Source organism: Lathyrus oleraceus, chromosome 1 (genome assembly GCF_024323335.1).
Source record: "Lathyrus oleraceus cultivar Zhongwan6 chromosome 1, CAAS_Psat_ZW6_1.0, whole genome shotgun sequence".
Taxonomy (NCBI): Eukaryota; Viridiplantae; Streptophyta; class Magnoliopsida; order Fabales; family Fabaceae; genus Lathyrus; species Lathyrus oleraceus.
The window spans coordinates 261773849-261800226 of NC_066579.1; the positions used below are offsets into that span (position 1 = coordinate 261773849).

Consider the following 26378-nt stretch of genomic DNA (forward strand, 5'->3'; position numbering starts at 1 on the left):
AAGCAACATCAATGCAAGGATCAACAATGAAGATTCTTCTCCAGTAACTTGTCAGTTATAAGAAGTATCATACGCCATGAGCCTTAAGTAATAGGGAATGATGAGACGAAGTTTCTCCCATCCTTGTCTAGGGTGACTTTGCATACGGGGCATAGGCTCTAGCTATTCAAAGCACTCGCCCCTATTCATAGACTTTAGTGTGATCCTCGTTAATCAACTGTCAAGTTTCCCCCACTTAATCATTGCAAGAAACAACAACAAAGATTCTCCTCCAGTAACTTGAAAGTTAAAAAGAGAATTACATGTCACGAGCCTTAAGTAGTAAAGAAGGAATGGGACTGGAGCTTTCCTACACTCATTTTGAATATCTTTGGGTGTGGGAAGTTTGGCCCGTTGCTTATCGTATCCACCTTTACTCATAGACTTTAGTGTGATTCTTATTAATCAACTATCAAGTCTATTCCACTCTTTCAATCAATCATTTCTTTTGCCTCATAAATCATCTTGCTTTCAGCCCCAGTAGGCTGAACTACGATAGCTCTGATTTCCTCATTGCACAATGAGGATAGTAGGCAGAAGAATCCAGATTCTTCGCGAGCTATCATATATATTAATTCATCATTCTTCATTCATTCATTCAATACCATATTTTTGAGATCAAATATACTTTTCCTTGGTTTCTATGCTCATCCTTTTAGGACGCCTAATGAACAGTCCGTCTTGTGAACCGGGAGTTGTTTGGCTTATTGCCAAACATTTCATTCCTTTGTTTTTGGTTATTCCACTATAGTGATACCATTCCTCGGGCCCCTCACTTGTTGGTTCATACCAATTTTTCTCTTCGATTTAGAGTTCATTCCTTCATGGATCCAAGATATTATTCTCCCTTGATTTTAAATTGTTTGTTCCCCAACAAGTGATATATCTTTTCCTTGTTCCAGTCGATACTTCCTCTTGAGTTCCATATTCACCCTTTTATGATGACCTAATCAATGTCCATCTTTGTATCAAGAGTTGTGTGGCTTATTTACATACAGTTAATTCTCTTTGTTTCCAGTCATTCAACGATAGTGATACCATGCCTCGGGCCCCTCACTTGTCGGTCTGTCTGTTTACTCTTTGATTCAAAGCTAATTTTCCCTTATGGGTTCCCATGTTACCATTATGTTGGTACATGTTATACTACTCATCACTCCAATCATTCCTTAAAGTTTGTTTGTCTTGTCAGTCCTTGTTGCTTAGACAAACACTTTTTTCATACTCTTTCCTTTTGTTTTTGTGGTTCACTGAACTACGATTGCTCTGATTTTCTCATTGCACAATGAGAATACGTAGGCACGGAGATTCGAATCCTCTGCGAGCATACTTATTTATTATTCTTACTCCTGCCTTAGGGCATTCCTCCATCCATCTCCATGATGCATTCATATTATACCTTCATTCACTTCACATGATATACCTTATTCTTTGAGCCAAATACAATATACCTTTGAGCTCCAACTTGTACCTCTTTGTGAACCAAGAGCATATTTTTTTGTCTTGTCAGACCTTGTAGCTTTGACGAACATCTCCTTACTTAATTTGCAGCCATATACAGGCAACCCTTCTTTTTCGGTTATTCCAATATAGTGATACCATGCCTCGGGCATCTCACTTGTTGGTTCATACCAGTTTTACTCTTGGGTTCATATTTTCTTCCCTTGTTGGAGTTCAAACAACACTATTCTTTGGTTCAGACCATACCTTTATCACAATTCCTTTCACCTCCCACCACTAGTTCTATGAACTACGGAGCTCTGAATTCCTCATTGCACGATGAAAATTGATAACGCGAAAATGTATCGTATTTTTGACTTCATATGCATTGCTTTTTACTTGATTAATACTTATTATTATGCAGTATTTTATGTTTATTGCAGGTATTTATCGAATAAAAGGTTTACAAGCAAGCAAAGTGGAAAATAGCAAAAAGGAAAGAAAAAAGAGAAGAAAATAGAGAAAAATAGAGAGAATGGGTCCACCACACCAAATGGCCTTGTGGCGCCCATCACTTGGATGTGTGGCGCCCGCCACATGATCCAAAGAGGTTGGTGACGCCCACCACAAAGCATGAAGATTGTGACGCTCTCCACGGAGTCCAAGATTAGGGTTGTGGCAACCACCACAACCCAGTCTTCCCTACTTTTTATCCATGATTTTAGCCATGAATCCACTCACCTTTGGATACAATTTAGGGAAGTGGAAAATATATAAGGAGGTTAGTTTCTCCACGCGATATCTCTCTGGTCTTCCTGCTTTCGATCGTATGCTTAATTTTAGTCAAATTTTCTTTTCTTTTAGTTTCCTAGGCAGTTTTTCTTACTTTGTAAAAGTGATAGTTTCTCCACATCGGGGACTATTACAATTTATTTTACGCATTTGAATTCAATTGTAACGGTTACTCATTGCCAAAGTCTGCCGACATTATTTTAATTGAAGAATCAAGATTCAGTTCCAGTTCTCAATTCGTAATCCAGGTTTTATTTTGATTGCTAATTTATTTATTTATGCCTTATTGTATGTCTGATTTTCCAAATACCATGTCTGTTACCGGATCCATGTCCGGCTAAACCCTTAGGTATCAACATGTAAAGACCGTCGAAACGACGGGATTCGTAAATAATTGGTGTCAATTTTTATAAAACTTATTTTTCCGATTTTTAGTTTCTTAGTTTAATCAAGCTGTTTTTCGTATGAGAGTACAAAACAAACTAAGGTTACGATCAACAAGAACGAGAGTTTGAGATTCTAGCCAGATAGCTGAAACTAGGCATTAATCCTAAACACAACGAGAGCGCTTTAGGATTAATTAGGCTTTATTCATATTCAAAAATTACTTTTAAATTCAAAATGAGACCGCGAGAGCCAAGCATTCTGGTTTAGGAGTATGGTCAGAGTCAATAAAAACGAGAGTGTGAGACTAAGTCCTTTCTATAAATAATTTCTATTGAAGAATATTTTGACCAATAAGATTACACCAAATATCCATCGAATCCCTGAAGTTTGATGCGTTACATATCGATATCCCTTTATCATATATCTTTATTAATATTCTATTTACGTTATAGTCATTTCTCTTCATCCCTCAAATCTTAGAATGATCATCAACCTTAGATTTACATAGCAACATTAGATAACGATACGTTCGATTGTTAGTCCTTGTGGGTTCGATAATCTTTAAAACTACGCGATAGGACTGTGCACTTGCAATCACGATTCCCATATAGTTACTAAGTCGCGATCACGTTTTTGGCGCCGTTGCGAGGGATTAAGTTAGTCGATATCGTAACTCCAGTGTTGCCCAGTATAGACTAAGGCAAACAATTTTATTTCCCTTTCTACATTTGTCGAGTGTATGCCAAGTACTCACTCTCAAGGCGAGAAGTTAAAGCTACCATTCGACGAACCTGAGCGTTATCTTAGATTAGAACGTCGAATATGGGATTTGATACGAGAATATCGTATCAAGCTAAATCTTCCCGATCTTAATATCCCTATTCCTGAACCAGTTATTCAACCAGAGATGGCCGAAGGACTGCAAAATCATCCTCTTAAGTACTATGTAATCCCTTCGCAGGATGTACCACATAACATCATTGTTGCCCCTGCCATCGAGGCCAATAATTTCGAGTTAAAACCTTCGTTTTTATCAGCCGTACAACAAAACCAATTTTCAGGTAGTCCCACGGAGGACCCGAACCTACATTTATCAGTGTTTTTGCAATACGCAGATACAGTGAAAGCAAATGGTGTCAGCCCTGAAGCTATAAGGCTACGCCTTTTCCCATTCTCATTAAGATATAAAGCTAGAGCTTAGCTCCAGTCTCTACCATCCAACTCTGTCATTACGTGGAACAAGTTGAAGAAAGTTTTCTTAGCACGATATTTCCCACCTAGTAAGACGACTATGCTAAAAGCCCAAATAAACGTGTTTAAACAAAAAGATAATGAATCACTTTTTGAAGCTTGGGAGAGATACAAAGACATGATGAGGCTTTGTCCACATCACGGTCTGGAAGAATGGTTGATCATCCATACCTTTTACAACGGTCTCTTGTACAACACAAGATTGATGATAGACACTGTCATAGGTGGCGCACTGGTGGATAAACCCTACAATGAGGCCTATCAACTTATCGAAAGTATGACCCATAATCATTACCAGTGGGGAAGCGAAAGAACCTCCGTAGAGAAACCTCCAACGAAAGGCGGCATGTACGAATTAAGCAGTCTTGACCATGTCAACGCCAAGGTAGATGCTCTTACTCAAAAGATAGACAACTTGACCATAACACCCGCAACCACCGTGGCTGTCATAGCACCAAACTACGAGATTTGCAGAGTTCCAGGGCATGCTGCCCCATAATGTCAACTCCTGACAGGAACCTCCACAGACTAGGTGAACTATGCTCAAGGAAAGCCTTACTCAAACACCTATAACCCAGGTTGGAAGAACCATCCTAATTTTTCGTACAAAAATAATAATGCATTGTATGCACCTAACCAAGCACCTGCTGTACCATCGGGATATCATAAAGCTTCCACAAATACTCAAAATGCTCCTAGGAAGTCGAACCTAGAAATAATGATGGAAAACTTCATAGCCACCCAAACCCAAACAAATAAGGATTTCCTAAATCAAAACATACACACTAGTGAGCAAATCAAGCAGTTAGCAAACAAGGTAGACGCGTTAGCCACCCATAACAAAATGTTGGAAACACAAATCTCGCAAGTGGCTCAACAACAAGCATTTACCGTTGCTCCTGCAGGCACATATCCTGGGCAGCCGCAACCAAACCCGAACGGTCATGCAAATGCTATTATACTACGAAGTGGGACAGAACTAGACAGACGGACCGACCCTAGAATTCAAAACCCATATATGCACCAAGACCCTGGTAAGGAAACTGAGAAGGAAGACGATTAAGAGGAAGATAAAAACGAAGAGGCCATAGAGAAAGAAGAACCTTATGTGCCTCCACCACCACATAAACCCCTATCCCTTATCCTTAAAGACTTGTTAAATCTAAAAGTGTAGGGCAATTTAAAAAATTCATAGAGCTTCTAAAACAATTGAATATCACAATACCATTTACAGAAGCCATCACTCAAATGCCCTCATATGCTAAGTTTCTCAAAGAAATCTTATTTAACAAGAAGAAGATAGAGGATAACAAAACTGTTACACTTACTGCCGAGTGTAGTGCCACAATACAAAACAATATGCCTCCTAAGCTGAAAGACCCAGGTAGTTTCTCCATACCCTGTGTAATCAGAAAGTTTGTCATAGACAAAGTACTATGCGACTTAGGAGCCAGTATTAGCTTAATGCCCTTGTCCATATGTGAAAGGTTAAAAATGGGAGAACTAAGACCTACGAGGATGTCCGTACAACTTGCAGATCGTTCTGTTAAATTTCCCGTAGGTATGCTAGAAAATGTTCCGGTACACATAGGACAATTCTATATTCCTACTGATTTTATAATCATGGATATAAAAGAGGATCCCAACATCCCTATCATATTAGGAAGACCATTCTTATCTACATCCGAAGCTATTATAGATGTTAAGAAAGGAAAGCTAACCTTCGAAGTTGGTGAGGAAAAAGTCGAATTCATTTTGATGCAATTCCTAAAGGCACCAGCTATAGACGATACCTATTGTCTACTAGATGTTATCAACGAATGTATAAGAGAAATGGAGAATGAACAAACATCATACTCTAAAATACTGAAAATTCCAAGGCCTCCTACTTTTGAAGATGAAAATTGGAGTAAGGAATACCAAGATGACAGCCTAAGCGAATGCCTAGCACTAACACCCAATCATATGCCTTGCCTAAAGAAACTAGCCCTAGAACTCAAGACGCTACCCAAAAATCTAAGGTACAAATTCCTAGACACTGAACTCGAGCGACCTGTAATAGTCAATGCAGACTTAGGGCAGATAGAGACCGAAAAGCTCCTACACATTTTGAGAAAATACCCAACTGCTTTAGGCTACAATATCTCAGATCTAAAAGGAATAAGCCCTTCCATATGCATGCATCGCATAATGCTAGAGTAAGACAGTAAGACCTCTAGAGAACATCAAAGAAGGATAAATCCCATTCTGAGTGATGTAGTAAAGAAAGAAGTGCAAAAGCTGTTAGAAGCAGGTATTATCTACCCGATATCCGATAGTCAATGGGTCAGCCCAGTACATGTCGTACTGAAGAAGGGAGGCGTCACAGTTGTTAATAATGAAAAAGAAGAATCTATAGCACAAAGAGTGGTTACTGGAAGTAGAATATGCATTGATTATAGAAAATTAAACAGATCCACTCGGAAGGATCATTTTCCTTTACCGTTTATCGATCAAATGCTTGAACGATTGGCTAAGCATTCTCACTTATGCTACTTGGATGGTTATTTAGGATTTTTCCAAATTCCTATTCATCCTAACGACCAAGAGAAAACGACCTTCACATGACTCTATGGTACATTTGCCTACCGACGAATGCCATTCGGACTGTGTAACGCTCTCGTAACATTCAAAAGATGCATGATGTCAATTTTCGCTGATTTTATAGATGACATCATGGAAGTCTTCATGGATGATTTATCTGTGTGCGGACAGAGCTTTGAAGGCTGTTTATCGAATCTTGAAATGGTACTTAAAAGATGCGTAAAAGTGAACCTCGTGCTAAATTGGGAAAAATGCCATTTCATGGTCCGACAAGGGATCGTACTCAGACACATAGTATCTGATAAGGGGATTGAAGTCGACAAGACCAAAATAGAAGTTATAGAAAACCTTCAGCCTCCGAAAACCGTAAGAGAAATACGAAGCTTCTTAGGACACACCGGTTTCTACTGGCGATTCATTAAAGATTTCTCGAAAATCACCAAATCTATGACTGGCTTATTGATGAAAGACGTCGATTCATCTTTGATGACAAATGCCTAGTGGTGTTTGGACAACTGAAAACAACTCTTATTACCGCACCTATCATGCAACCGCCTGATTGGAGATTACCCTTTGAAATCATGTGTGACGCTAGTGACTATGCTGCAGGCGCAATCTTAGGGCAAAGAAGGGATAAGAAACTTCATGCAATATACTATACAAGTAGAACCCTAGACCCTGCACAGATGAACTATGCCACCATAGAAAAGGAAATTTTAGTCGTAGTGTTCGCTCTGGATAAATTTCGTTCCTACCTAGTAGGAGCAAAGATAATTATCTATACCGACCATGCTGCAATTAGGTACCTGTTAAACAAAAAGGACGCCAAACCAAGACTCTTAAGGTGGATCTTACTATTACAAGAGTTTGACCTAAAAATCAAGGATAAGAGGGGCACTGAAAACGTCGTGGTCGATTACTTGTCAAGAATGGAAGGTATTGAACCTGAATGAGTGCTTATAAACGAAGATTTCCCGTACGAAAGACTCATAGCCCAACTGGAAAGCAATACAACTAAATATGAGTTAACCCATAAGGATACCAAAATAAACGAGGCAGTGGAGGCAATTTACACTAAAACCACACTGCCATGGTACGCTGACTTCGTCAACTACTTAGAAGCTGAGGTGCTTCCACCAGACTTGACTTACCAACAAAAGAAAAAATTCTTCCACGATCTTAAACATTACTATTGGGATGAGCCTCTACTTTTCAAGAGAGGCGCCGACAGTATTTTTCGTCGATGTGTCCCCGAAGATGAGGTAGAAAATGTAATGTCCCACTGTCATTCTACTCGAAGACTTGCGCTAAGATCTTGCAAGCCGACCTCTTTTGGCCCACTTTATGGAAAGATGTCCACATCGCGATCATAAATTGCGACCGGTGTCAACACACTGCCAACATATCTAGACGCGACAAAATGCCACTTAAAGGTATTTTGGAAGTAGAAGTCTTCGATGTTTGGGGAATCGATTTTATGGGACTAATCCCATCTTCTTTTGGTAACAAGTATATCCTTGTTGCGGTCGATTACGTATCAAAATGGATTGAGGTCATATCCTCTCCAACGAATGAAACACGAGTGGTAATTAGACTCTTTAAGCGTATAATCTTACCTAGATTTGGTGTGCCGAGACTTACCATCAGTGAGGGTGGCTCCCATTTCATTTCAAGGATTTTTGAAAAGCTATTACTGAAATATGGAGTCCGGCACCGCGTAGCAACACCTTATCACCCACAAACGAGTGGGCAAGTAGAAGTCTCGAACCGAGAAATTAAACAAATCTTAGAAAAGACGGTTGCCACCTCTAAGAAAGATTGGTCTTCAAAATTATACGAAGCTCTGTGGGCATATAGGATAGCTTATAATACCCCAATAGGAACCACACCTTTTAAGCTAGTTTATGGAAAATCATGTCATCTGCCGGTAGAATTAGAACATAAAGCATATTGGGCCATTAAGACCGTTAATCTCAATTATACTGCCGTAGGAGAAAAAAGAATATTAGATATCCATGAACTAGAAGGATTTAGACTAGATGCATATGAGAATGCCCAAATCTATAAAGAAAGAACTAAGAAATGGCATGACAATCGCATATCAAGGAAAGAGTTTAAGGGAGGAGACAAAGTACTTCTGTTTAACTCCCGCCTCAGACTCTTTCCCGAAAAACTTCATTCTAGGTGGTCTGGTCCCTTCGAAATTACCAATGTCTTTCCAAATGGAGCGATAGAGATAAAAGGAAAAACGAGCGAACCATTTACAGTAAACGACCAACGTTTGAAACATTACCACAACATTGACAACAATGATTTCATCACAAATCTAAAGCTTGCAGAGCTGCCCGCTCATTCACAAGAATAACATCTATTCTATTTCTATCGAGCTTACGACAATAAACAAAGTGCTTGGTGGGAGACAACCCACACTCTATCTTTAACTATTTAATTTAATTATCTAAATTTCTGATTATTACTATTGCTTATTTTTCATTCTTTCTTTCTTTCTTATTTCTCATAAAGTCAATCGGTATCTTTCTTTATTATTGACCATTACTAACTTAATGCTGTTATCTACTTGATTTTATCTAGCTACTGACCATCACCATGCAACAAATAAATTACATGGATATAGTCTTCAGAGGCAGAGCTCAAAGGAGACATTTTGAGGCTCTAGCTCAGAGAGAAATGGCACTAACCTTATACCCAGATGGACGCACCATGACTAAATTAGGTATAAGAGACAGTGTTATGTTCCTAATTAACCAACTAGGCTGGGATACCTTTGCTATCAAACGAAAATGTAGTTCCTACAGTAGGTTGAATTTAGAATTCCTAAGCTCCCTAGTTTACCTGCCAAACCATGGTATGGGATTTAACAAAGGCCTCATCACCTTTAGGTTGTTCGATAATGACTACCGCTACACCCATAGAGAAATAACTGAACTTTGGGGGTAGCATCACAGGAAACGACCATCCCGAGCCGAACCTTATGCATTCAGAGAACATCCATAACCCTGTCATTCGTTATTTTCATAAGATCCTAGCTCACACCTTATTTGGAAAGGAACAAAATAGAACCTTCGTGTCCAAAGACGAACTCTTTATAATGTGATGTGCATCACATGCCCGACCTGTTAACGTTGCTACATTCATGATAGCTAATTTTCACCGTATACCACAAGAAGACTATGGACCAATCTTAGTGGGAGGCTTAGTGACCATGATAGCCAATGCCATCGGACTGAGACAACCACTTATCAAGCTCAACCCTTTAGGTGGGATACGACCTATGAACATCCGATTTTGTGTCAACACCGATATCATTAGGAACCTAGGTCCGGATGTGTTTGAATTCCTAATTAACAACCAAGTAGTACACCTGTTTACCCTGCCAAACCATAAGACGAGTGTACATCATAGGAACAACTAGCTCTATGATTTGGATGGAACACCAGATGCACCACCTTATCCTCCAGAGACACCCCAAATCTACGACCACTATGACAATTATCTCTCTAACGCTGAATCACATGCCCCAATTATACCTGCTGCATCTCTCACCGATCATACTACTGTCATCGAAGTTGTTCATACAAACGTCGAAAATCTGAGAAGCGAGTTGAGCACATTGCGTGTGGAATTCCACGACTTTATGGATGTAGTGATAGAGAACCTGGATCATATTTACCAGTACTTCTACTTGTTTGCTCCTCCTACCAGCAGCCGCCGTAATGGATAATTTATTTGAATATTACCGATGCACTGACATTTATTTTATTTTCTTGTTTGGAATTTTCTTGTTGTTTTTATACATTGGGAATTTATTTAATTACTTCATTTTTTTATTCTAGTAGACGAATTATATCATCTTTTCCCGTCTACCCCATTCTTTTATTCTTAAATTTTACTTTTTAATGTCACTTTACTATATCTTGTTTCTTATTCCTACCTATATATTATGTTGATTTTATTCTAACTAATTATTAAACCATTAGTTTATGTCGGTAAATTAAAAATTCAAATGAAAATGGTGGTCAAAGCAATAAAGAGACCCACACATGGGAGCAAACCACACTACATGTGGCGCCTCCCGCACACAGGATGTGGCGCCCATGTGAGGACCGTGGCGCCCACCAAAAGCCCCTAGTGGCGCCCGCCACGAGCATAGAAAGTGGCGCCAACCACTACATTGCCCTTCACATGCACGCTGTTGTGTACTATTTGTCACATCAAATCCCTTAATTGCTTTTTCCCTTGCATGCTTGACAATGTCTTAAAGCCTTTTCAACCATTTTCAAATTCTTTGACCAAGGCATTGAAGACCATAAATGAAATTTATTTCATCAATAACTTTCCAACCACCATCATCTCTATATAAACCACCAACATAACCTCACCAAACCACACCTCTCATAAGCATAATTCTCATCTCTCTTGCTATATTCTTACTACATTACACAAGAAGTGTAAAATTCATCATGGCACAGATGAGGGAATATAAAATAGTGTTCAGAAACGGCGAGTCAGGTGAGTTACAGGAAGAGACGTACACGGCTCTAAGCGCAAGAAAGATCAAATCAACAAGGTATGCCGATGAACCCTGTTTATTTGCCTTAGGAATTTTATATAGTGTTAACTATATGCTAGACACTTTAAATTTAAATTATTTCCTATCTCTTAAGGACCCAATCTATGCTCAATTAACACTGGAATTTCTAAGTTCGTTAATTTTTAGTCCCACACCCAACACAAATTGTTCCAGTGGGACTGTCCACTGGGACTGTCCAGTTTCGGTTGTTCAACGTTGAATAGGCCCTTACATTTTCCCAACTAGCGGACCTGCTACATTTCCCCCATGGGGATGGCGTAGTAAGTGAGGTCCCAGATACTGAGGGTTGACAACGCACCTTTCAACCATTTTGGAGGGTAATAACAGGTATAGTAACCCATAGTTTTAAGGGAAACAGAGCCACTTTAATTCACTACCCGACTATTCGATATTTTTGCCAAATATTGGCATCCACCATTTTTGGTCGAGCAAATTCTAACAAGGTGGACGAAAAAGAACTCTTTTATTTGTTTGCCACATTTTTGCCACAAAAGGTGAATACCGTCCCTTTTATGCTATCTCACATACAGGCCATTGTCAATACAAAGAGAGGGCCGATTATTTTTGGAGGTTCAATAACCTCCATAGCCAGAGTCCTAGGACTCGAAGAAAAATTATCTAGGCTAACCTCGCTCCCGCATCATGCCATTGACATAGACATGGCGAGGAGCATGAAATTGGTAAAACGAAGGGGAGACGGTAAGTTTAATTTAATAATTACAAATAATATCTTACAAGATTTCATCCTCCCAAATCCAAATCGCACAGATGTGCGTAACCTGGAAAATTATTGTTACATTAATGATCTGGTGCCTAACCAAGTCCCTGCGCACATTCCTGAGAATGTAGCTGCTGGCGGGGACACCGATGAGGATTACATTTCGGAGCAAGCTGCTCCTGCTACTGACCCACACACCACACACATGCCATCTGAAAATGTTGCAGGTACATCCTCCAGCCAAAGACCCAGAAGAAGAAATATGGCACCAACCACCCTTGATGAGATCTATGCTGAACTGCTACGGCGTAACGAATTAGATGCTCAGCGCGGCCTACAAATCCAAATCTTGGATGCTCAACAAACTGAAATGATGCAAATGCTTCGCCAAATGCAGCATGATCAGCACAGCTACGCTTTCAGAACCAAACAGAACATGTCTGGTTTGATTGATGAAATGTCAACATTGACAATGCGTGTGGAAGACCTACAAGACTATACGCCACCTCACCTGTAACACCCTTCTAAAATACCCCAAATATTTAATTAAAATAACAATATATCAATCAGAGTAAATATGCAATTAAGGGTGTCACACAATCATTACACACCATTCACCATAATAACTGTCATGCTCTTTTATTAATTCAAAACATAAAGCATTTGCACAATACGCAGCGGATAGAAATCAAATCAATCATACAAAACATGTAACACATTACATGTAAAATTATTCAACAAGGTAAAACATCCCGTCCCGATGTTACATCTATCAGAGCATGACCCACTAAGGAGACTACACTAGACTCCAAGCACTAGCTTCTACTCAATCACTGCTCGTTACCTGAAAACATAGTTGTAAGGGTGAGTTCCTCAATCGATATAATAAGCATTATAAAATATCATGTAATGCTAAGTAACTAACACATTAATCACCCTAATCATATCACACATTCGGTAACGGCAACCTCCACTCAAACATCATAATCATGCTCAACATAAACATCAAAACACACGTATAATATTGGAACACATCCATTCATATTATACACAATACATACATTATGCAATGAGACTCCATGCATGCGGTACCATTCGGAGTAAAACTCCCAACTTAAAATTTGCCGATTTAACGAGGCATCAAGGCTTAAGCCTTCAACTTTCAACTTTTTGCCAATCCAGGCCAACGTGGTGTGAGCAAAGCTCCGACTTAATGCATATGAATTTACATGACATACACGACTTTAAAATTCCGACAACATAATAATAATAGCAACACAACAATGTTTTCAACATAATCAACTTATAATTAACTTTGGCTCACCAAGCCTACAACTCAGTATCTTTAACAACTTTCCGTACACGGAATAACTTAATAACTCAGTCATACTTGTATCGACACTCCATAACATAAACCCAACAAAATTACTCATCAAAATTAACTATAATATTACCCGACTCACCCCGACGAATTTCATTAAATTCTGAGCAGTTCGATTTTTCACTTTTCCAACAGTGTTAACCGGTTAACGCCCTGGGTTAACCGGTTAACGCCCTGGGTTAACCGGTTAACGCAACACAGAACATGCTTTCTGGCAAAACTCAACAGTGTTAACCGGTTAACGCCCTGGGTTAACCGGTTAACGCAGACAGAACATCAATATTTTCACAACTCACAACAGTGTTAACCGGTTAACGCCCTGGGTTAACCGGTTAACGCAAGCAAAACAACAATACCCCACAATTCCTAACAGTGTTAACCGGTTAACACCCTGGGTTAACCGGTTAACGCAAGACAGAAAGCTGTTCCTGCGCTAACACGAAGCAGAATGCAGAATTATCCGCATTTTTCGCCGTTGGAGGACTTCCGGACCTCCGATTCCGATTCCGTAAAAAGCTATACGTTCGGGAAATCACAACTCACACAAATACAGATTAAATTACAGCTTTAACACAACTTATCCAACACAATTTTTTTTCAGCATTCAACATCCCAATTAGGGTCAATTCAACGGTTTATCACTACCCATTACATGTTAACCCATAATACCCATTAAACGACGATAAACCCCCCTTACCTGAGTTAATCCGGCAATCCCTAAGCTCCAATCTTTTCCGTTCTTCAACCCTTGCTCTCTTGCTCTTCCTCTTTGCCCTTTTCTCCCTTTTCGGCCGCTTCTCTGTTTTTCACGTGAAACCCTTTCTTTACCAAAATGAAACTCTTTTCTTATTTCCAACTTATATACTTTCCAATAATTATTATTCCAATAATAATAATAATAATCCAATAATTCCAATTATTTAATTAAATTAATAAATATAATATTAACTTAAATTAAATAATTATCTTATTTTTATCGGGGTGTTACAACTCTCCCCCACTAAAAGAGTTTTCGTCCTCGAAAACATACCTCAAGCGAATAACTCCGGATAAGACTCCTTCATCTGACTCTCAAGTTCCCAAGTCACATTGCCACCTGCTGGTTCTCCCCAAGCTACCTTTACCAAAGCAATCTCTTTTCATTCCCGGCCACCAAAATAACCTTTTCAAATCATGATACATCTTCGTAGCTCCAGGATGAATACTCAGGCCACTACGATGTCCTTCCTCAAGAATACTCTTCTTAAGTTTGATAACATCCGGAATACACACCCGATTACCAAATTTCAAAACACCATTCTCATCAATTCTGAATTCACCACCTTGACTTTGATTCACTAGAGTCAACTTATCAACCAAAAGCACATCGGATTTCTGACCCTCTCTAATCTCATCCAGAATACCACTCGTTAACTTCAACATTCCCAATTTAACACTATTGTGAGTACTCTCACACACCAAACTCAAGTTTCTAAACTGCTCAATTAAATCCAATTCCTTAACCATTAACATAGACATATGCAATGATTTCCGACTCAATGCATCAGCCACTACGTTTGCTTTACCCGGATGGTAATTCAAACCAAAGTCATAATCCTTCAGAAACTCTAACCATCTCCTCTGTCTCATATTCAGCTCTTTCTGATCAAACAAATACCTTAAACTTTTATGGTCACTGAAAAACCTCAAATCTTGACCCGTACAAGTAATGCCTCCATAACTTCAGAACAAATACCACGGCTGCCAACTCTAAATCGTGTGTCGAATAGTTCCTCTCATGAACCCTCAGTTGTCTCGAAGCATAAGCTATAACCTGCTTATTCTGCATCAACACGCCGCCCAAACCCAACAATGAAGCATCATAGTAAACCTCAATTGATTCCGACGAACTCGATAATATCAGAATAGGAGCAGTAGTCAACCTTCTCTTTAACTCTTGGAAACCTTCTTCACATTTTGAGTTCCAAACAAACGCTTGCCCCTTTCTAGTCAACATCGTCAACGGTAACGCCAACTTAGAAAATCCCTCAATGAACTTCCTATAATAACCAGCCAAACCAAGGAAACTTCGAATCTCAGCAACAGACTTCGGAGCTTCCCACTGAGATACCGCTTCTATCTTAGAAGGATCAACAGCAACACCACCTCTTGAAATCACATGACCAGGAAACTAACTTCTTCTAACCAACCACACCGGTGCACCCCACGGTGACACACTCGGACGAATAAATTTCTTATCCAACAGATCTTCCAACCGACTTTTCAATTCAGTTAACTCAACAGCAGACATACGGTACGGAGCCATCGACACCGGCCTAGTACCAGGTGCCAAATCAATCGAGAACTCAACTTCACGCTCTGGAGGTAATTTGTTCACTTCTTCAGGAAACACATCAGGAAAATCACACACCACGGCTAGATCGCAATTCACCAGTTTATCTTTAGCCTCCAAAGTCGCTAACAGCATAAACAACTCTGCCCCATCTGCTACTGCCTCATTCACCCGCCTTGCTGACAGAAACAAACTCTTTCCTTCCTCAATCTCAGGAAAGATCACAGTTTTATCAAAACAATTGATATAGACTCGGTTAAACACCAACCAGTTCATACCCAGAATAACATCAATCTGCACAAGTGGAAGACACATTAGGTCCATCCCCAAAGTCTCTACCAAAAATACTCAAAGGACAATTTAAACAAACTGAAGTAGTAGTCACTGAACCCTTCGCGGGAGTATCAATCACCATACTTCCATGCATTCAGATATCTCTAATTTAAGTTTCACCGCACAATCCAAAGATATAAAGGAATGAGTCGCACCAGTGTCAATAATAGCTACAAGAGAAAAGCCATTAATATAACACGTACCTCGGATCAAACGATCATCTGCAGAAGTCTCAGAACCCGATAAAGCAAAGACCTTGCCTTCCGACTGATTCTCTTTCTTCGGCTTAGGACACTGTGGACTGATATGACCCACCTCTCCACAGTTGAAACAAGTCACAGTCTTCAACCGGCACTCTGCAGCCAAGTGACCACCTTTGCCATACTTGAAACACTTCTTCTCAGCACTGGTACACTCATAGAAACGATGTCCAGCCTGACCACATCTATAACACTTAGCAGCATACTCAGTAACAGACCGATTGCCCTGCTTCAATTCTAAGAACTCTATCTCTCTCCTTCCTCTAACATCCTCTGGAAGGTACTTCCTCAGAAATCTCTCTCTGAACACCGCCCAAGTGACCTCAGCACTCCCGGCAGCTTCCAACTCAGTGCGGGTAGCAACCCACCGATCATCTGCTTCCTCTGACAGCATATGCGTACCGAACCTGACCTTATGGTTATCGGCACACTCAGTCACTCGGAAGATCCTCTCGATCTCCTTCAACCACTTCTGAGCACCATCTGGATCGTATGCTCCCTTGAACATTGGAGGATTGTTCTTCTGGAACTCACTCAGTTGACGAGCAGCTCCCATTCCCACAACATTCGGATTTCCCCCAAGTACTCCAGCTAGCATACCCAGAGCCTCAGCAATCACAGCATCGTCTCTACTTCTTCCAGCCATCTCTATTCTGAGGACCTAACAAGATAAAACAAATAAGTACTGATAGGGTTATACAACACCTATCACGTATAGGGGAACAGAATAATTACGACTCGACTCGACCGACTATGCTCTGATACCACTAATGTAACACCCTTCTAAAATACCCCAAATATTTAATTAAAATAACAATATATCAATCAGAGTAAATATGCAATTAAGGGTGTCACACAATCATTACACACCATTCACCATAATAACTGTCATGCTCTTTTATTAATTCAAAACATAAAGCATTTGCACAATACGCAGCGGATAGAAATCAAATCAATCATACAAAACATGTAACACATTACATGTAAAATTATTCAACAAGGTAAAACATCCCATCCCGATGTTACATCTATCAGAGCATGACCCACTAAGGAGACTACACTAGACTCCAAGCACTAGCTTCTACTCAATCACTGCTCGTTACCTGAAAACATAGTTGTAAGGGTGAGTTCCTCAATCGATATAATAAGCATTATAAAATATCATGTAATGCTAAGTAACTAACACATTAATCACCCTAATCATATCACACATTCGGTAACGGCAACCCCCACTCAAACATCATAATCATGCTCAACATAAACATCAAAACACACGTATAATATTGGAACACATCCATTCATATTATACACAATACATACATTATGCAATGAGACTCCATGCATGCGGTACCATTCGGAGTAAAACTCCCAACTTAAAATTTGCCGATTTAACGAGGCATCAAGGCTTAAGCCTTCAACTTTCAACTTTTTGCCAATCCAGGCCAACGTGGTGTGAGCAAAGCTCCGACTTAATGCATATGAATTTACATGACATACACGACTTTAAAATTCCGACAACATAATAATAATAGCAACACAACAATGTTTTCAACATAATCAACTTATAATTAACTTTGGCTCACCAAGCCTACAACTCAGTATCTTTAACAACTTTCCGTACACGGAATAACTTAATAACTCAGTCATACTTGTATCGACACTCCATAACATAAACCCAACAAAGTTACTCATCAAAATTAACTATAATATTACCCGACTCACCCCGACGAATTTCATTAAATTCTGAGCAATTCGATTTTTCACTTTTCCAACAGTGTTAACCGGTTAACGCCCTGGGTTAACCGGTTAACGCAACACAGAACACGCTTTCTGGCAAAACTCAACAGTGTTAACCGGTTAACGCCCTGGGTTAACCGGTTAACGCAGACAGAACAACAATATTTTCACAACTCACAACAGTGTTAACCGGTTAACGCCCTGGGTTAACCGGTTAACGCAAGCAAAACAGCAATACCCCACAATTCCTAACAGTGTTAACCGGTTAACACCCTGGGTTAACCGGCTAACGCAAGACAGAAAGCTGTTCCTGCGCTAACACGAAGCAGAATGCAGAATTATCCGCATTTTCCGCCGTTGGAGGACTTCCGGACCTCCGATTCCGATTCCGTAAAAAGCTATACGTTCGGGAAATCACAACTCACACAAATACAGATTAAATTACAGCTTTAACACAACTTATCCAACACAATTTTTTTCAGCATTCAACATCCCAATTAGGGTCAATTCAACGGTTTATCACTACCCATTACATGTTAACCCATAATACCCATTAAACGACGATAAACCCCCCTTACCTGAGTTAATCCGGCAATCCCTAAGCTCCAATCTTTTCCGTTCTTCAACCCTTGCTCTCTTGCTCTTCCTCTTTGCCCTTTTCTCCCTTTTCGGCCGCTTCTCTGTTTTTCACGTGAAACCCTTTCTTTACCAAAATGAAACTCTTTTCTTATTTCCAACTTATATACTTTCCAATAATTATTATTCCAATAATAATAATAATAATCCAATAATTCCAATTATTTAATTAAATTAATAAATATAATATTAACTTAAATTAAATAATTATCTTATTTTTATCGGGGTGTTAGCCAGGAAACGGTGGACGTGCATGTACACGTGGCAGAAGGCGCCAGTAGCATACTACCCAGGTTCTACATTTCTTTCCTACCTTATGTCGTTGAATTGGGGACAATGCACTGTTTAAGTATGGGGGATGAAGCTTTACCGCTTTTATTTATCGCTTTCTAGGTAGATTTAAATTATTGTTATTTCCTTTTGTTATTTTATTTTTCTTAAGTGTCAGTCGAGTTAAATATCAATGTGCTGTCGAGTCTTTATGCGTAGTTTCCGTTATTTACTAATTCTCCTATTTTGCTTAAGCCATACATTTTTTTTTTGCAAAAATCTAGACTTAGAGATACAATACATCTTTGAAAATTCTAATCTATAAATAAAACTGAGGTTGAATTGTAGAAATTTGGAAAAACTTTATAAGATCAGTATCGTTTTAACACCTTAAATCTCCCAAGTATAAGATCGATTTGAGTACTTGTCATGCCATAGCCTTTAATTCTATCCTTTAATATTCCTTAAGTACTTTATCTAGCAGTCAACATCATCCTAAGCACACACTACGCAAGAAGTCGATGCAAATAAGTGTATGATCTCAGGCTTAAAAGAAGAAAAGATTACGAAATATATGAAAAATATTGTTCCTTCTAAGTTAGGTGACCCTCACCCGGTCATTTAGCCCAACGGTATAACCATCTTTAACTATTATTTGAGTCAAAGTGCGAAAAAGAAAGAAAGAAATAATGATGAGACCATAATCACTAACAGATTATCTTGCTATGAATGTGAAAGGATAACGAGCTTAATGTGATTGCGCTAGAATGAAAAAAGATAAAAATAAGGTTTAGTAAGGTAGGCTTAGGCATGACAACATGATTTAGATTGTTTTGTATAGGAGGGAGACATATGGTTGCAATATTGTGACTATGTGTTCCAACGATACCCTTAGTGTGGAAGTGAGTACCTGATAATGCAATTTTTAACCAAAATAAAGTTTATAGACTAGAATGAGTATCCGAATGCAACTATGTCTTTTACAAGCCTTGATACTTTATGCTGCAAATATATTACCAAACCTTTTATTCATATACGCAGCATTTGCTTGAGGACAAGCAAAGGCTTAAGTATGGAGGAGTTTGATAACGCGAAAACGTATCGTATTTTTGGCTTCATATGCATTGCTTTTTACTTGATTAACACTTATTATTACGCAATATTTTATGTTTATTGCAGGTATTTATAGAATAAAAGGTTTACAAGTAAGCAAAGTGGAAAATAGCAAAAAGGAAAGAAAAAAGAGAAGAAAATGGAGAAAAATAGAGAGAATGGGCCCACCATACCAAATGGGCTTGTGGCGCCTATCACTTGGATGTGTGGTGCCCGCCATATGATCCAAAGAGGGTGGTGCCACCCTCCACAAAGCATGACGATTGTGGCGCTCAAACCTAAAAATGTGGTGCTCGCCACGGAGTCCAAGACTAGGGTTGTGGCAACCGCCACAACCCAATCTTCCCTACTTTTTCTCCATGATTTTAGCCACGAAGCCACTCACCTTTGGCTACAATTTAGGGAAGTGGAAAATATATAAGGAGGGTAGTTTCTCCACACGATATCTCTCTGGTCTTCCTGCTTTCGATTGTACGCTTAATTTTAGTCAGATTTTATTTTCTTTTAGTTTCCTAGGCAGTTTTTCTTACTTTGTAAAAGTGAAAGTTTCTCCACATCAGGGACTATTGCAATTTAATTTACGCATTTGAATTCAATTGTAACGGTTACTCATTGCCAAAGCCTGCCTGTAGCGGGGTTTTCATTACCTTTAGGTTTATTGACTAAACCAAAAGTCAACATACAATTCGAGTCGCCACCGCACTTTTATTTATCCAAAGGAAAGGCTAAAAAGCGAACAAAGGTCAAGTAAGAAGTGTTTCAAATCAAAAACTAATAAAAATGTTAGAGATCTAAGTAAGGGGGTTGGTTATGAAATGGGAAGGTTTTACGCACCCAAAACATCCTTAGTACTCTAAGGGAACCCTTTTTGCAAATATGTGTTGTAGGTTGGTATTTGTGAAAAGATTTGTTAAAAAGATTGGAGGGATGAGAAAAGAATAGATTATATTTACAAATTTTGTTGTTTGAATGGATGAACCCATTGCCTACGTACCATCACAAAGGAGGATCAAAACCTCGTAGTTCGTGATAAAAATCTCAAAGATTGGTGAATTGATTTTAATCAAAAGCCTTAAGGTCTTTTGTTATCAAAGGGAGAAAACTCAACCTAAACCAACAATCCACCATGTGAGGAAGGCTTCAACATGCTAGTGAGGGGTTAACCCTATAATAAGCATGGAAGGCTTATAATCCAACACTAAGGATGAGGTGAGATTTACATCAACCACTATGATAACTCAAACCTATGACTAATGTTTTTGAAAAGGTTTACCAAGTGGCATTGGAACCACAAAACAACTTGAAATGGGTTATATTTACAAGTTAAATTTATTTATAAAATGAGGTCAAAGTTGGATTAAAGTTTATTTACAATGATTATTTGTAAAAAATGGTTTTGAAAAGTCAAAGGCCTAAGGCCTAGGTTTCTAATTTGAAATAAAGTCAAAGTTTGAAAATGATTTTTGGCTTAGTTAGAGTGGGGAGAAGAGACAAGGGCTATTCCTAAAGTATACAAAGATAAGAGGGGAAAGATAACCCTTGGAGTTCCTTTTCTTGGAGTCATATAGAGATGACTCAAGATGCTCATTTCCTTTGGATTTAGCACACAAACAACCAATCAATAATTTAAATTCAAGCTCTTAGGATCTCCATTTGGCTTGGCTCTTAACTTGGCTACTCATGACAATGGTCCTCTTTTCACAATCTTAAGATGAGGTTCCTATCACACCAAAAGCACACATAAAAAAGCTCACAATATAATAAAGGGAATGGACAAAGAATAAGTTTGAGGAGAAGTCCTTTGAGGTCAACTTTGAATTTTAACATTCTAAAGGCATGAGGCCTAGCTGCTCTTCAACAAATTTTGCATTCTAAAGGCATGAGGCCTAGTTGCTCTTGAACTCCTTTAAGCATGGGTAAATCCTAATTCTAAGTCCTTTCTCCTTTTTGCATTTTGGTTCACATCAAAACAAACACAAACAACACAAAATAGCAATATATTTATATACAATAATGGGCTCAAATGAGCAAAAGAAAAATGACATAAACATAAAATATGTGCTCAAGTGAGCAAAAATGAAAATCAAGATGAATAATGAGCAAGAAATAAATGACATTAAAAGTAAATGACAAGAATTTAAAAGCTCAAATTAAAGTTAGTAGTTAGTAGAGTTATGTTAGCTTGTCATGAGACAATGTAGCGCCATGTTAAGCAATTATAAGTGGACTAATATAGTTGCCACACCTATGTGAGGCCGGTCAATAAGAATATAGGCAAAGAACACAAGTTAGAGGTCATAGCTAGTAAGCCAAGCTCCATAAACTTGCCATGCCAAACAAAAGGGGAAGGACCTTGTATTGACTTTTGGTTATTTGCTTGACCAAGAAGTAACCTATCTTTGACACAAAATAACTCACTTGATCATGGATCAAGTTGAGTTTGATTTGGATCAAAGAAGATTAAACTTCTATTTGTCAAGACCAACCTCAAGACTTTAACTCATTGGCCATTAAGGGAAAGAAAGGGATGAAGATGAAAGGGAGGGGGTAAGAAGTCAACAATCGATCCCACTTGATCAAGGGATAACTCATCCTTGATCAAATTCATTCATCTTTCTAGGTGATGATCCTTAAGGATTCTCAAACCACAAGATCCAATGAATTTGATCAAAGTTGGATCAATTCAACCTTGATCAACACCAAACAGAAGAAGAATCAATATAACAAGTCAAGAAGTCAATGATATTTTTTTGGTATTTTTTGAATTAAAAGAAAATACAATTAAAAAGTAAACAAACAAAGTTGAACCTCAAATTCAATTTAAAGCAACTTCAAAATGTCCAATTAAATTTTCATAGGTTCAACATAGTCAAACAAACTTTGACTAATTTTCTCACAAATTTTTAAAGTCAGAAAGTAATTTAAATCAATTAAAAACAACCAAAAATAGCATAATATGAACTAAAATCTCAAATAATCTCAAAACAAACAAGAAATTGTTGAGACTATTTTTCATCGACTTATCATGATCCATAAATGCTATGAAAATATTTTTGTATTTTTTAAAAGTCAGAAAGTATTTTAAAATGAATTAAAATCATTAAAAACCAAGTAATTCATAAAAAATATCAAATAAAGTCACAAAAATAATTAAAAATCTTAATATGAAACTAGAAATTTCAAGAATTTTTTTACAGTTGGTCTCATATTTTTCTGACTTCATATGAATTTTTAATGAATTTTTGAAAATAGAATGAATTAAAAGGAAATAAAAGGAAAATGAAATAAACGAAAAATACTGAGCCACCAAATCCAAACTCATTAATTGACGTGGCACACTGCACGACTTGGATCTGATGATACACGGTAAGCTCAAGTCAACAACGCAACATGATGCATTAAAAGAAGTAATTAAAATAGACACGTGAGATTAGATCATGAGAGCAAGATCCAAAGGCCATGAGCAACACACATGGTGGTGGCGGTGGAAACCACCGTCTTCTCCGGCCAACCAACAAATTCCAGCCAAATTTGTAGAGAAATGAATCTTATCAAAAACGAAAAACAAGGACATGGAAATGAAGCTCATGTGATGTAGATCATCACTGTACCATTGGATCTCTTTCATTCTTCCTATATTGAGAGGAAGATGAAGGAGAAAATCATGGTGTCCACACGGATTGTTCATGAAATGGCAAATTAAATGCACCAAAAGCTTGTCTCAAGTATGCGGACTTCAGAGAACCATAGAAACACAAGAATACTACATTGAATTAAGAGTTTCAGATCCAAACAATTTGAGTTTATACCTTCAAATTGATGAACTTCTGGCCACGAATCCTTCAAGTTTCTTGCTCCTTTTTGATCTCTGGATGTATGGAAGGTGATTAGCTAAGGAATCTAGCTTTAAAACTCAGCTAATGTTGCTGAATTTCAAGCTCGAAAGTCTGAAAAAAAATGGTGAATGATTCCTTTGGTGAGGGTGTGGTTTCAGTTCTACAACATAAGGGATCTCCAAACGGTTATGAAATGAAGCTCATGAGGCCCTTATTTATAGCTGAATGTATCAGATCATCACACTTTGCTCATGTGCATGGAAATTGAAAATTTGAGTGCATGGGCCTTTGTGGACGTGTGAAAGGCCCATGGATGGATGAAGGAGTTTGCTGAGTTCACATAGAAGGCATGTGGTCGTGTACATTGGATGGAAAGGACTTTCATTTCAAGTTTCAACATAAAATATCAAAATGCACATAAATGAAAAGAAATTCGAAACTAAAAAATGGTAGACCCCAAGGACTATTGTGAGTAATGGTTGAAAATCTCTTGAAATAAGGAACAAAAATCATGTTCGGAAAAAAATCATTTGGCATGTGAAAATTGATCAAAACTGGCTTGGAAAATTCAAGTGTAAAACATATTCAAATCACTTTGAAAAAGTCACTCAAAAGTAAGCTTGGTTAAACCCCTCTGTCCTCATGATACAAGCTTCAAATGAAAAAATATCCAACATAAAAGTTGTAGATCTTTTCAATATAGTCAATTTAGACTCAAAATGTTTATCATTTGGATTTTCTATGACAAAGTTATATGCATTTTAAGTTGGGTACTTTTTCAAATTCAATGAATTAGGTCCAAGATGACCTATAATGTTTTGCATTATCACATGTATTTCCTTTAGGATTATAAAGTTTTGTCCAACATAACATTTGAAGTATACATATCAAGATTTCCAATTCCTTTGGTCTCACCCAAAAATCATAAAAATTAAGGAAGTTATGCCCTTGGAAATTTGACCCAAAATTAGGGTTTAAGTCAAAATGACCTATAATGTTTTGAAATGAATGATGACCTTCCATGCTTCAAATGGATTTTTGATGAACATGAAAGTTGTTCATATGGTTCTTAGGAACATATTTTATTTTGGGGTAATCTTAATTTAACAAATACATCAAAAGGTATAGCTCATTGAATCTCAGCTTAGTTAGATGACTTGACTGGTCAACTTTTCAAAGTCAAACTTCCAATCTTGATGAATAATTGATCGAGGGGCCTCAAATAGGCTCATATATGCATAAAATTATAAATAAAAGAACTTCCCTTGATTAAATTTGATCAGAGGTTGAGATTACTTCATGGGCAAGGCATAGTCAAAGCATAGTGAAATTAGGGTTTCCTTGGGAAACAATCTTCAAGCCCTTTGGATTATCTTGATCAAATTGGCAAATTGAAATACTTGGGAGACATATATGATGATTAGGAACTCTGTGGACCATTTTCATGCTTTTTCTCATCTTCATCTAGCCATTGCATTGGGCTTAGGGGCTTCTTAGGAGCATTGTAGAGCACATGAGCTTCAAAACAAAAAGAGTTAGTGACATATTTTTGTGCTTTTGGTTAGCAATCAAATAAGAAATGCAATAACATACACTGCAAGCATGCTTGGTGATCTTAAAACACTCAAACTAGTCCCAACCCTAGGGTTAAGGAGCCAATCATGCTATGATCCTTGAGGCAATGGACTTGTGCAATAACATGATGCCATGAGGGATCTTAGGGTCAAAATTAGGGTCTTACAGATGCCCCTATTTAAGTTCATTCTAGCTGGATATATGAAGGTTAAAATCTTCGTCTCGACGAGATAGAATGGGCTTAAATAATAGCAAAGAGACGAATTTTGGTCCCTAAGAGACCTCATGATGCAAATGTATGTATGCAAAATAAAATCTTCATGGTGAATAATTGCCACAAAGAAAAAAGAAACCGGGAGAAACGGAAGATCCATAGGAGTAACACATTCACTAGGGAGCCAAAGACTCTGGGGGAAATAAGGTAAAAATGCGTGAGCAGGTCACGACTTGAAAACTTGTTGGGAGACGCGAAGGGATTCCACGAAAATAAATCGATGGAAAGACTCGAGCTGACGCAAAGATGCATGTATTGGGTAATATGCCAATACATCATAACTATCCACAAAGGATACATCGGATAAAAATCCGGACTCAGACGGTGATGTCCACAAAGGACTCAGCTGAGGAAGAAACAACAAGATATTACCGGCTACTGGGTAATAAACTCAAAGAGAGACATGTTATCGAAATACCGGTTACTGGGTGAGAGAACAACACGCACAGGGAGAAAGAATATCTAAGACCGGTATAAGGGTGAAAGATATCAATCATCCGAAACATCTGAGGAGGACCCAAAAGGCACATCTCAACTCAGGAAAAACTGACTCCACAAAGGACAAAAAGTCATAATAGGGAGCAGAAGGAAGGAACACCAGGGATACCGGTTACTGGGTATATAATAGGTGACCAACCAGGCGTGAATTAGGAACATCCAAGACACTCATCATCCGAAAGGAGGGCTGAAAAAGCAAACTCGACTTACAGGATGGACATTCGATTCCACAAGGAAATACGAATCTTACTCGACTCGGGAAGAAAAAACTTCGACTGAAGAGCGTATGAGATATATTATCTACTACCATTATA

At 38.3% G+C, this 26378-nt stretch overlaps 1 non-coding gene across 1 annotated transcript; it reads right to left on the minus strand.

Annotated features, from left to right (window-relative positions):
- Nucleotides 1-3946: 3946 nt before the first annotated feature.
- LOC127116346 (small nucleolar RNA R71) lies at nt 3947-4053 on the minus strand. The gene has a single exon (XR_007801297.1). It is a non-coding gene; the product is annotated as a small nucleolar RNA R71 (small nucleolar RNA).
- Nucleotides 4054-26378: the final 22325 nt, after the last annotated feature.